Source organism: Trachurus japonicus, chromosome 4 (assembly GCF_045865225.1).
Source record: "Trachurus japonicus isolate A0001 chromosome 4, Traja_1.0".
NCBI classification, from domain to species: Eukaryota; Metazoa; Chordata; class Actinopteri; order Carangiformes; family Carangidae; genus Trachurus; species Trachurus japonicus.
In genome coordinates this window covers 27,247,980-27,258,496 of record NC_140910.1, presented here as the reverse complement: position 1 = coordinate 27,258,496, position 10,517 = coordinate 27,247,980, and the positions used below count along the sequence as shown (strand labels likewise).

General features: G+C 42.9%; 1 long non-coding RNA gene across 2 annotated transcripts in view; it reads right to left on the bottom strand.

Moving 5' to 3' along the window:
* The window catches only part of LOC146989094 (uncharacterized), a 176,333-nt gene extending 173,184 nt beyond the window's left edge, over nucleotides 1-3,149 (bottom strand). For both annotated transcript variants that reach the window (XR_015035743.1, XR_015035742.1), the window contains exon 1: nucleotides 3,005-3,149. This is a non-coding gene — a long non-coding RNA (uncharacterized LOC146989094). The remainder of the gene's footprint in view (nucleotides 1-3,004) is intronic.
* Between the last annotated feature and the right edge of the window lie 7,368 nt (nucleotides 3,150-10,517).

The following is a 10,517-nucleotide window of genomic DNA, read 5'->3' as shown; positions in this document are numbered from 1 at the left end:
TTAACTGAAAGCGCTGAATGGCGGCGGTGTGTGTGTGGATAGAGAGAGAGGGGGGGGGCATGACTGGTTTTTAGCGTTGAAAAGAGGAAAGGTAATCCAAGATGTTTCCCCCCTGGTCCTTTTGTTTAGTGAAGTTGAATGCCAACACACAGAAGGCAGACGGGCTCATCTCAGCACAAATAAGCGGTTTTTGTTTGGGATGTTGTCGCTACATCTGTCCGGACAAAGACCCAACTCCACTCCACTTCCACCGCCACAGTGCTGCTGTTGTTGTTAGGGCTTTGTAGTTAAGGGGAGGTGGGTGGTGGTGGTGGTGGTAAGGGGTGGTAAGGAGTGGAGGGTGGGGGGGCACGGCCTATACCGGGGACACGACGAGAGGAGGAGAGAGAGAGAGAGAGGGAGGAGAAATAAAGGTGAGGAATATTTTAAGATAAAGTGTTGTTTGCTCAGAAAGGCGCAGCTCATTCATATATAAGCCTGAACAAGCGTGTCAGCCAATTAAGTGTGAATGAAAAGCGGCCTCCACCTGCTCCAGCACTTTATTACTGTGGATCAAACCGACCACACTGCGATTATTTATTATTATTATTATTATTATTAGGCTATTATTATTATTATTATTATTATTATTATTATTATTATTATGATATGACACCACCCGTAAAGCCAAATAAATCACTCCTATGTGTTTTTTTTAACGTGTCCAACGCAGCTGAAGTTATTTCTCCTCTCTCTTTTTTCTCTGACTCTGGGAGTGTTGGTGCTGTGCTGCCACTTGTTTTGCTTTTTCTCACCCCCTCTCCCCTCCTCTCCCTCCCCGAACCTGAAATCTCCATCCGAGGGAGGCCGCTAGCTGCTACAAGGCGTCCTGCTGCGTGACACCAGCGCCGCCTACTGGACACAGGCGGAAATACACAGAGAGAGGGAGGGAAAGAGAGAGAGAGAGAGAGAGAGAGAGAGAGAGAGAGAGAGAGAGAGGTGGGGGTTTTCTCAGAGGAACAGAGGAGGTGGCTGTTTTTAGAAGTTCTGGTAAAGATATAAGAAAGGCTAAAAATATTCTTTAAAATATATTTATTATCCCCTCACCAACGACAGGCAGTGAGAAGGAGAAGAAGGAGAAGGAGAAGAAGTGAGGCGCTGCAGCCAGACAGGCCCAATAATTAAAGATAGATCAAGTACATACACCTGAAATAATTTAATTTAAATGCGTGTCTGCAGATTAAATCATAATTGAAAGTGAATAGATCAAGCCTTATTATTTTTGTTTTAGTCATTTGATAATATTTAATGGAGGAGGAGGAGAGGAGAGGTGTGCATGTGCGCTCTCATTATTACCGGCCCCGGCAACCCTTACATAAGATTCATCTTGTGCGTAATGGGGCTGCGAGAGGCGACACATGCAGCTCGGTCCATTATAATGCAAGGTTGAAATGGGCCGCTCGGCTGTTATCTGCATCTGAGTGTGTTCCCCGCTACCTCTAATCTGCTTATGATAATAAAGGAACAGCGGGGCCCTGCAGCTCTCTGAAAGCAGCAGGCCGCAGCCAGCCAGCCCGGGGAATGGCCCCTGCATCCACAATCATCCTGAATTAAAGCCGTTGTTTGACAAAAACCAGGAGAAACTGGCGGGGCGGCTCCCTCGGACCACTTGTAAGCCCACCACCACTACCACCACCACCACCTACACTGCACTACACTACACTACACTACACCAGCTTTTTAGATGGATACAGCAAATATAGAGTGCGGCACGCTGGGATATCAAAAATACTGTTTTGTGGCTACACAATTTGCTGGAAAAATTAAAAAAAAACACCCCGTAAAATAGAGCCACAATAAAACTAGAGAGATTTTCTTTCCCCCCCAAAAAAGAGAAAATCTGAATCTCACTCCTATAATAAAAAAAAAGTAAAACTATGTCAAATGAACAGAGCCGATGGCGATGTCACATCTCAGTTAATCCTCATTATAATCACATTTATGCCTATAAAAAAAACTATAAAATTATAAATCCAATCAAAGCGAAGCTAAAATTACATTTATATACAGTATGTTCACCACAGCGACAGATTTCAGCAGAAATGTAAATAAACGTGTGTGTTGTTGCCACTAGGGGCCGTACCAGGGGCTCGAGCCGCAGCCAAGGAAACACTCCATCATCTATCTACACATTAATAATAATATAAGACCGGTGTCTGCAGATAATTATAAAAACATATGTGTAATGCTATTCTACCCCCCCCCCCAGATAACGAATAAATAAAATGCTCTTATTTTGAAAGGACATCACTGACACTTTCATTTTTCCCTGAATTTAAATTAGAACAATATTTATTTGGTTTAGCGCGATAATGACAAATAAAGTAAAAAATAAAATAAATGAGATTATAACATAAACACAAAAGTTTACAACAAGGCTGTTACAACTGACAATATGTCGTTCAATAAATATAATGAGTTAAATATAGTAATTTAAGTGAAGTAAAATAAAACTGATAATGTGATTTAAATCATGATTTTAAACTTAAGGTTAAATATGTGAATATTGTTTGTTTTTTTAATAGAATATTCTTTACAGTAAAAGCGCCTGAATGTGAGTTAAATTGAATTAGGACGTTTTGTTTTGTTTTATTTTATGTCAAACGTTATTATTTTACGTTTGTGTTAAACACAGTTGAAAATAGGAAAATAATAAAACTACAATAAAGAAAACTAAAGTCAGATTTGATGATAAACTCATGAACAAATGATGCAGAGAAGCTCCGGCTCACGATGCCACGAGCTGTCATTCCACAACACTGCATGTTCCACACACACACACACACACACACACACACACACACACACACGCACTCAACACACACGCACGCACGCACACGGACTCAACACACACACTAACATACGCTGCACACTGACACACAGAGATACACAGACTGACACACACACACACACGCACACACACGCACGCACACGCGGGGCTTCTCTCCACCGCACTCCAACTTACTGCCAGTTTGGGAGTTGTCTTCCTCTCGTGTTGAAATAAAACAAGCCGCCGCTCCGCTCCGCTCCGCTCAGCCTCCTCCACCTCCACATCCTCCTCTTCCTCCTCCTCCTCCTCCTCCTCCTCCTCCTGCGGCTCCTCTCACTCACTCAGCCGGCGCTCAGCCTCATCTGTCCGGGGTGCACGCAGCTCCATGCGCCGCCGGCCGTCAAACAGCTCCAAGCGGCGGCCTCAGTCTCCGCATGTCACATCATCCCCCCCGTCACAACAACCACACACAGACAGACCGACGCTCCGCTAGTCCGCTGCGGCTTCGCTCCGGCAGCCCGGCTGGGCGCTGTGGCTGTGGCCGCCGTGCATGCAGCCTCCCTCCGCGGTCCGGTTGTCCCGCTTGTCCCGCTGCCTCCCTGCCCGCCTGGCTGTCTGGAGCTCCGCTGTCTTCTCTCCGAGAGCCCTGCAACAAGAAAAGCCGTTTATGGCGACACACAATGTGAAAAGGGGGCCGATTTAAAAAGGAGAAGAATGCAAGCAAGAACAACAAAAGTCAGTTATAGCAAAGTCTCTATGCCTCTCCTCTCCTATCTTCCACCCCCTAGCTTAGCCCACATAATGAGCAGGAAAAAGCTTTATATTTTGTTCACTGGGTATTCACAGATAATTTGAAGCCATTGTTTCTGCCACAGATGGTTCTTTTTAATACAATAACGGTGCTCTTTGTGAATAGCGAGCCCACAATAAAAATCTAAAGCGTCCTCCTGAATAACCATTTTGTTCTCTCTTGTATAGGCCGAACAAAAGCGCCAGTGAGGTAATGGCCTGCCTTATTGAAAGCCTCAGAATGGGGATTTGATAAAGATTTTTTTTTTTTCGCTCCTTTTTTCCTTTTGCACAAAGTACATGGCAATGTCAAAGAGAAACTGACACGGTATGAAAAGGAAAGCTCAAACAGAGCTTAGTGCTAAAAGTTGCATTGGATATAATCATAATAATGATAATAATAATTATTATTATTGTTATTGTTATTAGCATTTCAAAACTTTGTGAAGAAGTCAGAGGTGAGATGTTGTTTTTTTTGGGGGGTGGGGAGTGGGGGGCTGCAGCAGCAGAGCAGGTCAGGTGCAGGCGTGTTATGGTTTTTTTTTTCTTTTACAATGGAGCTTAAATCCTGCAGAATACATTAGCCTCCAAAGGTCTGTGCTGTGGATTTGGCACAGTCTCCTAATTTTGCATATAGAGGTTGAGTCAAGTTGTGCTTGTGATAAAAAAAAAAAAAATTAAGCATCCGGGGGCATATCCCTCTGTGTCTTGCAGAAAAAAAACTCCTGTTTCTAATTCTTCCCCCTTTTTTCACTATACAATCAGTAACAGGAAACACTGCGTGGCCCCTAAAGCGTTGATAAGGCCACTGTAAAATGCCATAAATGCATGGGTGTAAATGGGGGAGAGGGAGGGAAGGAGACTGGTGTAACCTGCTAAGGTTGAGGTGCACGCCTGCAGGTGTGTGTGCAGTCAACATGTATTAGCCCCCCCCAGCATGGACCCGGGCTGCAGCCACGATGTCGCCACCCGGTATATACGGTTGATGTGATTTGTAATTAACTCATGGCTAATCAATAAAGCGTTTAACAGAAAGCACAATGGACACACAGGGGATGATCCCAAGCCAAACATATTGGATGTCAGTGATCGTTACAAGGTGAGGACATCCTGTCTATCACAGAGGTGTGTGGGGGGGTGAGGGTGGAGAAGATAGGGGGGCATTAGATGAGGAGGAGGAGGAGGAGGAGGTGAGGGGTGAATGCAGGGAAGGAGAGAAGGGCAAAGAGGAGAGAGAGAGAGAGGGATAAAAGTGGGGGAATAATGGAGGATAGGAAAGATGAGGGGGAAGAATCCCATTTCAACAGAGTCAGTTTCCCCCTGTAACCATTATCCCTCCGCTTCATACCAAACACATGTATGTGCGGCACGTCAACACACTACACACTACACAGTACACACACACACACACACACACACACACACACACACACTGGATTAAGAACAAAGCCGCACACATCTTACAACGGCCTACATCACACAGGAAGCACAAAGGAACAAATCAGTCACAGATATTTTGGCAGGATTGTGAACAACATCCAGAAATGAAAAATATGTCCACACACACACACACACCGAGGAGCAAAAAAAAACATGAGGCTCTTCACATAAATGAGCTGAAGTTGATAAATGTGGAAATAACAAGATGAAAAAATGTGAAACTTCTGGTTTTAGCATCGTCACTGTGTTGCCGATGTTTCTTTCACATTTGTTTGAATGAGATTGTGTCATAATAATAATAATAATAATAATGTAACGATGGAACAGCCCTCAGTTGCCCTCTGGGGTATTTGTGTGTACGCATTTCAGTGTTGTATTGAAACTGGTGTGAATGTGCTATATGTTTTACGTTTTTACCTGCCTGCAAAGCAAATTTCCCTCTAGGGGGACAATAAAGTCGAAGTTGAAGTTGATAAAACAGAATAAAACTGATTTTTAAAACAAATAATCTGCATTAAATGACTCATCACAGCCAAGCAGCAACGTGATGGAAAAAAAACAAAAAGAAGAGCGCCACCTATAGAAACAAGAGACTGGACATCTGCAAAGACGCTGTTGAACTGTTGACAGGTGAAAACACAGCGACCACGAGGAAGAGGAAGAAAAAGGGAAGCAGAAGATAAGCGTTTTGAGGAATATTTAAAGAGTGAGAGACAAACAGAAGCAGAGAACGAGGAGAGGGGGGGACGGGTGAGGAAGAGGGGTGACAGAGAGACAGGCAGAGAGAGGATCAGTGGCTCTCAGTGTGAATAGGCTTAGCAGCAAAAGAAATATGACTTTGGCTCGGTATCTGATCAATCTGTGCCATATAGTCTATAAACCACAGTCATACCACTCATATTAGAGAGCTGGAGCACTTTTAATTATAAACCCATCCACAGAGGCCTGAGAATGTGATGATAGCATGTTGGAAAAATGTGAGGGAGGGGGGAGATGGAGAGGAGAGGGGAGAGGGGGGAGTCCAGTGGCACCATGAGAGCCTTTAGAAAAACCAGCATCATCATTGAATGCTAATGCATTTTACATTGAAGCTGCCCATTGACACACACTCACAGCATACTTCCACACACACACACACACACACACACACACACACACACACACACACACACACACACACACACACACACACACACACACACACACATTTATATTACACACACATGTTAGCATCTCCATATGCATGAGAGTGGACACATTTGCTGCGTCTGTTTTGTGTGTTTTCTCGCAGCTCGGCCTGATGGGAGATCACCAGTGGGCTTTTTTTTACCCCCTCTCTTTCCCTTTGTGTATCTGCATCGCATTGTGTGTGTGTCTAAGTGTGTGTGTGTGTGTGTGTGTGTGTGTGTATCAGGCACACTGACACAGTAATCAGTGAAAAGGGGGGGCCCTGTTGAAGGAGACGTGGCCAGCGAACTGTCAATCAAGTCAAACACACACACACACACACACACACACACACACACTCATATTGTCATTTGTGAAGACAATATCAGCAGAAACGGCAACACTACTACACAACACAGAACACACCTAAACTCTCTGCTGCTCCTTGCTCTCGTCGTTTGTCCCCGTGGTCCTTAAATGTCTCATCTTCAAGGTCTGTCAGTATTTGTTTTGTTTTGTTTTGTTTTTCTAAAGGGACATTCCACGTTTGATCTGCAGGAAAGATATCGGCAGATGTTCAGTTTATCTAGATTTGGCAAATGAAAATGTTTTTTAGCAGCGTTTGTTTTTTTGTTTCGTCTTATCTTGTCGTGTTGAGGGAGCAATCACAGAGACCGATGCAAAAAAAAGCTGCAACTTAAAAAAGAAGAAGATCTACTCATCTCATGTACAACTAAAAAAAACAATTTTATTCTATATCTAAAATGTTATCATGCATGCAACTACCTGTTCATGAATGTCTGCACCAACTAAACCTATAATCTAATTCAAAATACTGAAACAGTATTTTTCTTTTTCCTGCAGAACTCCCCCTGGAAAATCTGCAAAGATGGCGTCAGGTTTTATTATAGAGAGGATGACGGACGATCGGTCACCAACGCTTCTGCAAACAGGAAGTGACAAAACCAGAACCTTGACGATCGCACAGCTGTTTATTTTACGTCATCAGATGAACTCGCAGTGGACGACTGAGCTGTTCACCGACGTCTCTAAGCTACAATCACATCCCTGTGTAGAACAGTAGGGGTTAAAGCGAAGGTGAAGGTTTCCCCCTCTGCTCGGACACACATGCACACACATACACACACACACACACACACACACACTGACTCCACCACCACCATGATGATGTAACACAAAGCTTTGATGTTGCTTTACAAGTTTCGGCGCGGTGGACCAACTTTTCAATAAAGACTTGAAAGTGCTAGTGTGGACATAAAATTTCCATATGTAAACAGCATTTTCAAATCTATCTGCTGCAGTGTGGACATGGTCCGACGCTGAAATGTGCAGGACAGACACTGTAAAAGTTGAGGATTAGAAGCTTTAGAAAGATACTAAAATGCTGACCACCACCACCACCACCAGGAGGGAAGCGGACAGGCGGACGGACGGTGGTCAGTCCTGCAGCTGTTTGTTCAGGAGGCAGACAGGAAGAAAGACGCGCAGACACAGCTGTCAGATATTTACTCGAAGACGCTGGCTTCAATGGCGTCTCATTAATGAAGAATGCAACGTAAACACTTTGAGGAGAACGTTTCACCGGCTGCTCCTCCGTCCTACTGGAGGAGGATCAATAAGTTCAAGCAGAACAGAAACAGATTTGACTCTAAACATGATTTTGAACCATGACGGAGGGCTCTGCCATCCAGTACTCCCAGAAAAGGAATAGTTCAACATTTTGGCCCATTCCCATAATCCCTATAGTTTTAGGAGTAGGTTCGTTACCTTTAATTGTCGGTGCAAGCTATTATTAGAACGGTGGAGCAGAGCCGTGAGCTGCTCAGAGCTACGCTACGGAGACTCATGGGATTTCTTGGTTTCCCTCGTCAAACACATCAAATACACAATCCAACAACTCCAAAACACTGTTGTGGACAAGTTGTGACCTGCAAATTCACCAGGCTATGAGATAACAACGGAACAGTACGAGACGGAGTTGTTTTAGAGGTAAATGCTGAGACTGCTTGCCAAAAAACTGCCCCTGAAGGCAACTCACATCAGCGGTTTTGCATGAATTCACCTCGAAAACAACTCGGTTTTTTGTAGAGGTTTTAAAAATATTGCAATATGCTGCATTATATTGTGATTTATTATCTTTTTTCAACTGCTAATGATTAAACTTTTTAAATCATTTGTTGTTTCTAATTAGCTAAACTTCTTTGTCTGCTCAGATTGATGCTTGGCGTCCGTATATATATATATATATGTATATATATATATGTATATACACATTGATACAATATCACCATGCAAAATATCGTGATACTGTGTTGTTTTTTACCCCCAGCCTCAGAGAACGACTCCTCAATGATCTGCATCATGAGACAAACAGCAAAACAGCTCAACAGCAGGAATCTGACACAACTCCATCAGATCAGATCAGTACTATGCAACAGACACAGTTCATTAAAACAGAGAATGAAGACAAACATCAGTCTGAACTAACGAGGACATCTGAGCTGTGCTGTCAGTTTAACTTCATCACAGATTCAACCATTAAGAGAAAACCTCAGACTTCAGATTAAATGTGAGATGAGTGGATGATGTCGTCACTCACCACCACAGAATCAGATGATGTTTAAAATATAATTTAAGTTGGTTATGTGTAGTTTTTATAACATGTAAAAAAAAACCTCAATTTCAAGCCAACTTGTGCCATTTAAGGCCCTCGTCATGACAACCACAGCATCATCTGTGAGTGGTGTTTACTGAAGCTCATGTCAGATTATTCGACCGGCTCCATGACTGACACATATTTGATGAAAAATACCGAAGCCTGATCATCAGATAATCTAAATGTTCAGCATGACATCACATTAAAATGACGATTTATATAATAACCTACTCAGTTTTTTTTTTTGTGAATGACAGCTAATAAGCAACCGATTACTTCAAAGATTGACGACCGTCATCAGAAAACCTGACTGACGGCTAATGTGATGCCGCAGCAGCTGGTTGCATTTTTAAAGCGAAATTAAGCGACAGATAAGAAATCGAATGGAAACACTGAGCTTTAAGATTTAAGATGAGTGATGGTCGTTAATGATGGAGTCAGATTAGCGGACGGACTGAAAAGGACGACGGCTGAGAGAGACGACTGCAGCGGCGGCTGCGTCCGCCACATGACGACGACAGCTGGATCTGATTTAGAGCCGTCCGTCACAGGAGATATAGAAGCACAAACACACACACACACTATATCACAAGCTTGTGCAGGTACACAACAATAAAAAAAGTGTGTTTTGTAATTTATTTTCCTTGGTATCCAGAGAAAGGAGGAACTATTTCTAGAAACAATGCCCCTGGGAACAAGGAGCTGTTTCGTTGAGTCAAACATGGCCGCTTGACCTTTGACACAGCTGCTGCTCTGACTTATCCAACACAGGTGGAGGCAACATGGCTGTTACCTGCTGCGTTGTACTGAGCCTTCATTAATTACAATCACAATGACAATGTGGAACATGATACCTGGTATAATCACTAACGCACCCCGCAAGGCAAGTTTTAAAGAGACCCCAGGAGTTTGTATTTCGTTATAGAAGAGTCTCATATTAATCTGGATGAATCTACATTACCGATGCTTGTTAATGGGTCCAGTTTTGTCTTTATAGTTATTATTTAGTGGTCGACTTGCCCAGCATTTCCTAGTTTCGGTTTCCCACTCGCTAGTTGGCATCGTTTATGGTTGGAACTACAACGGTTTCTGATCGTCTTCAAACCTCCGACTTTCGTTCTTGATGAATGAAAACATTCTTGGCAAATGTTTTCGCTTTCGTCCGTCTTGTGCCAGTTCAAGAATTTCACCGCTGTGTGCGCAGAGGCTCATGGGAAATGTAGTGTGAAAACACTTCGCTTTCTGAAAGTCCCCGTATAGTCTCTTTAAGAAATTGCTGAGAGATAATGTTAATAACAACATTATTATAAATCAAAGGAGCAACTGCAGTTACTATAAGGGAACAAGATATTAATGATTTGTCTTGGTTTTGTCATGAAAATGTTTTTAAATTTACTTGTTGGATCAGATAACTGATATCTATTATACTGTATGTGACATGTCATGTTTTTTGTAATACTTTGTAGTATGTGGACAGACCACAGGAAGAGTATCCAAATAAAGGGGCTCCCCGGATGAAGAATAATGTTCCAACTCCAGCATCTCATTGATTTATAAACACTATTAAAAAAAAAAAAAAAGCAGAATGTGTGAATAATTGTTCAGCTTCCAAAAGATTTGCTTGAAAAAGGTCTA